The sequence below is a fragment of the Tachysurus fulvidraco genome, chromosome 3 (assembly GCF_022655615.1).
Source record: "Tachysurus fulvidraco isolate hzauxx_2018 chromosome 3, HZAU_PFXX_2.0, whole genome shotgun sequence".
Classification (NCBI taxonomy): Eukaryota; Metazoa; Chordata; class Actinopteri; order Siluriformes; family Bagridae; genus Tachysurus; species Tachysurus fulvidraco.
In genome coordinates this window covers 20,496,444-20,501,877 of record NC_062520.1, presented here as the reverse complement: position 1 = coordinate 20,501,877, position 5,434 = coordinate 20,496,444, and positions in this window count along the sequence as shown.

Genomic DNA, 5,434 nt, shown 5'->3' with positions numbered 1-5,434 from the left:
TGAAACGCCACAGCGACACCTGCAGGCCAGGAGGTGAAGGGGCTTTACTATATACTGCATAAGGTCAGGGTTCGGGTTGGCATGCAGAGTAAAGAGAAACATATTTCTATTACTTTTTCAGATGACATATCATTTGCAAAAAGCCTAGGGAGGTGGACTTATCCCAAAGGTAAGAAAAGGTATCCATAATCTCCTAAACCACATTGGGGTAAAATGAATATTGAAACCTTTTAAATTGTAAAAGACACATGTTACATTGTCCTTTATACCACAAAGAAACAGCTCCTCCCTCAGACCAATTACCCCACTTGTCCTACCTCCACCATGATGGAACTCATATCTGGGGGAAAAATATTTCATTTTGACATAAATGACAGAATATAGTAACAATGCTCGTGTTTATGAATATTTACTGTTTTTGTTTACTAGTGAGGTAAAGCTGAGGAACAGTGAGGTAAAGCTGGGGTACAGTGAAGTAAAGCTGAGGTACAGTGAGGTAAAGCTGAGGAACAGTGAGGTAAAGCTGAGGAACAGTGGGGTAAAGCTGAGGTACAGTAAGGTAAAGCTGAGGAACAGTGGGGTAAAGCTGAGGTACAGTGAGGTGAAGCTGAGGTACAGTGAGGTAAAGCTGAGGAACAGTGAGGTAAAGCTGAGGAACAGTGGGGTAAAGCTGAGGAACATTGAGGTAAAGCTGAGGTACAGTGGGGTAAAGTAAAAAAGTGGGGCAATTTGTGCATAAAATAAAGACACTAGTCCAAGTGAAAGATTTGAGAAGACCTTCTTACACATTCAATTAAATTCTTTATTTTTTTGTAAAATATTATGAGGATACAGTCTTAAAAATATTCCGTTAAAGCACCTATATCTTATATTATTTACAACAAATGTGGATTCCCTGGTTATCAAAATAATGTAAAGCAAGGGCATTGTTTGCAAAGGCATGACGTATAAAGCATATATATATATATATATATATATATATATATATATATATATATATATATATATATATATATATATATAATTATAATTTATATTCCACTTAGATATAAACAGAGACTGGAAACGACCACTCAACTCAAGCACAACGACACAGAAAACGGAACAGAGAACATTGTTTTAATTATTTCATTAAACACACGACAAGCACTGAGCCGCTGTGCAACAGCTCCCCCTGCTGGCGAGAAACAACACTGCGCCTTACTCAACCGAGCAGTGTCTTTTAGTACTCCGAGGACAACACGTCCAATGCGCATTTCTACAGTGCACTTCAAGTCAAAAGCGTGCATAACCACCTGGCATGCAGTTGTAACATACGAAAATAGGTTTTTACAAAAGTTTTTTTTTGCACACATCGCATTAAAATAACGTCCACAGTCGATTGAAAATCTTTCCAAACATTGTGTAGAAATGGTGAAAATACTCTGTTTGGATTCTAAATGTTTGTTATATATTTTTAATCACAGTCTTCTTGTCTCTTAAATCAGTTCTTTTAATTAAAACCAGCCATCTACTGCATTAATCCTACAGCTCCAGGAAAAAGCTGCAAAAACACAAGATAAAACTGCTGGGCGTCACAGCTGAGGATGATCAGGAACGGCTCTACTGGTCTGAACATACTTCATAAAACCTTCTCATTTCCCTGTCTTGTGATAAACCAGAAAATCTCATGCACACGGGCAGATAGAGACGGTCTAATCTTCGATCCTGGACGATGATGATGAGGTGGAACAGGAGGAAGCTGAACTAATGATCAAAAGGGTACAGGCAAGAAACGTCAGGTAGGACTTGCAGTTTTCTCTCATCACCTCCACAAACAGCCACAATACATCTTTCAGCTCCCTTCTGCAGACACCATGACATTCACACGGCAGCAGACTTTTAAGAGTGCATTCTATGGTTACCTGAATTTTATCACGCAAATGGCCAAAGGTTTGCGATTATGGCAGCTCCACAGGAATGGCTTGAAAACCTTCACTTTGTTTTCAAGTGCAGTCTTTGTATACACTCAAATTAGTGCAGGAATAAGGCTACTTTACAGAAAGACACTGTGTATATAAGACAGCAGATGAGTGTTACAGGATCTTTACTGTACACCTCAGCAACTAGAGGTGGTGGTGATGGTCTAAAATATAAAGGTATGAATATATATTTTTTGTAACTTTTTATACAAAACTAAACGGTGATGTGCTTAAGTTTGTTCTGACAAATGTGTTATTAAGTACGCTTTCTTTAATCGCAGGAACACTGCACATGTTAGAGCTCAGTTCATTACAATCAACTAGAATGTCACCAATACAAACTGCAGTTTCTAGCATATCAACGATCAAAACACACACAGTCCCTTCGTTTCACAGTGCTTCTAAACGATTGTGTATATCCTTTCTGAGAATCCCATTCTACAAAAGCCCTGTACAAAGTGATGTGCACTTGACATCCATGAAATCGACAATAATCTGGTAACTCAGCAAATCATCTGAAAGTCAGATACCAGAGAGTATGGCTTGAAAGCTCTGCAATCTCGCACCTTTATTCATTTCTGAATGCACCTGATAGAATACATGCTCCAGGCATGAGGATATGGTTTTAATAGGTCTTTATGAAACGCAAACAAAAGATGAGTGTGAAAGCAGCCTTTTACCTTGGCACACTTTCAATGTTTCTTTTGGATACGTCAGGTTTCTTTCAATTTACAGATACTTTTCTTTTCTGCATTTTTTTATTCATTGTATTTAATAAGCTATTTTCCTTTTAAAAGAAATACATCTTTCACTATTTTAAGTAGTGCACACATTCAAAAATGTTATCAGTACTGATGCACACTTTAAGATGAATTCAAAATGCATGAAGAGTGCTAGATACAGAGTTTATATAATACACACACTGGAGATCAAGATTAGAGAACAATTTACAAACAATTGAACAATTCTGAAATAATGTCATCTTCACTGTTCAACAGTTGAAGGAGTTTTTGTCCTGTCTATACCATGCTACCAGAACACCTTTTCCACAAAATATCTAAGGCATGTCAACAAGAACCATTATTTTGCAGTAATGAGGATAACATTATTTCAGAATTGTTCAATTGTTTATAAATTGTTCTCTAATTTTGATCTCCAGTGTGTGTGTATGTGTGTGTGTGTGTATATATGTATACACACACACACACACACACAATATATATGTATATATAGTTATGAGGAGGGTGCAGCAAATCAACAGAGTATTCAGCCTAGATAGCAGACTGACCATGAAGGTACCAAGCCACAGTAGAGCAGGTATATAAAAAGAGAAACTTTAGACTTATACGTACACTTAAACAAGTTTTGTGAATGATCATTACAGTAGAACTGAAGGCTTTTCTGCTCTGGACATGCCTATGCTTTGATTTCTCATGGCGCATACATCACTTACATAACTCGAGTGCTGTTTATAGCATGCACTTGGCAGTGAGGGGACAGTAAACACTGCAACTGTACAACTTTTCAAAAATAATAAAGATGTGTTAAAAAATAATAATTATAAAAAAAATAGTTTAAAAAAAAAGACATCAAAGGTCAACACTGACAGAGGATGGAAAAAAAAAAGACATAATAACCTGTGGCTTAAACAATAAAACTCAATCTGCTGAATGACGACGCTTTGGTACATTCTATTCAGAAATAGGCTTCTCTTCCTTAATTTAGACATTTATATTATTATAGGAATACATTTATATACACACTTATATCTAGACTTGCTCTGTTAAAAAATAAAAATCATAGTACATAATATTTGTTACATAAAATATTTAGTCCTTTGAATATGGCCTTGTTCAGGAGTGGGGATGTGCAAAGGCAAGTAGAGGGAGCAGTAATAGGATCACAGTGACAGAAGATTGGACTGCATTTGTGAGCTCCAAACACACTCGGTCACTTGCGCAGACACTCACTCACTCTCACACATTCACACACTCACTCACTTGCACAGACACTCACTCACTCTCACACATTCACACAGACACTCACTCACTCTCACACATTCACACACTCACTCACTTGCACAGACACACACTCACTCTCACACATTCACACACTCACTCACACCCACACAGACATTCACTCACTCACTTGCACTCACATAGACACTCACTCACTCACGCAGACACTCACCCAGTCTCGCACAGACACTCACCCAGTCTCGCACAGACACTCACCCAGTCTCGCACAGACACTCACCCAGTCTCGCACAGACACTCACCCAGTCTCGCACAGACACTCACCCAGTCTCGCACAGACACTCACCCAGTCTCGCAGACACTCACCCAGTCTCGCACAGACACTCACCCAGTCTCGCAGACACTCACCCAGTCTCGCACAGACACTCACCCAGTCTCGCACAGACACTCACCCAGTCTCGCACAGACACTCACCCAGTCTCGCACAGACACTCACTCACTCACACTCACACAGACACTCACTCACTCACACTCACGCAGACACTCACTCACTCACACTCACACAGACACTCACTCATACTCGCACAGACACTCACTCGCACACTCAGACACTCACTCGCACACTCACAGACACTCACTCGCACACTCACAGACACTCACTCGCACACTCACAGACACTCACTCGCACACTCAGACACTCACTCGCACACTCACAGACACGCACTCGCACACTCACAGACACTCACTCGCACACTCACAGACACTCACATGCAGACACTCACTCACACTCCTTCACTTGCACACTCATGCAGACACTTGCTCGCTTGCACTCGCACACTCACACGTGCAGACACCAATCCGCTCACAATCGCGCAGACGCTCACTCCAAATCTTGTGCAATCACTCATTCGCATTTGCGCAGAAACACACACACAATCTCTCATTCATTCCACCAGGGACAAGCAAAACACACAAGGAACAGCCATTAGAACACAAATGCATCAGTGAGTACAGTATGTGTACGCAAAAAACACCATTTCATGCATCTGCAATGCAATAGCGCAGGCTACGTGACATTAGCAGGGCTGCAGCTTTCAGCTCACGTGTGTACCAGTGTACCAGTTCAGCCTGACACAGAAGACTTCAGAATACACGGCCACTATCACATCACAGCACGTCACATCCGCAAGACACAGGCTTCCTTTAGCTGAAGCATGTAAGAAAAGCTCTATCTGGAGGCATTTTGGTCGGCATCCTCAAGAAGATATCATTTTAAAGAGATTGATCTTTTTCCCCCTGACGCTTTGGTGGAAAGAGAGGCTGCTGATAAATTAAAGCCACTTTACAGCAGACTATAAAGTCTAAAAAAAATTAAGCTTCAATGGCATGAAAACTAAGCATCACTGTCACTGGTAACCAGTGTGGAATTAATACATACTCATTTACTTGACGAGTGAAGTTGGTCTGGTTTTGGCAGATCTTCTTTGAGATCAACAC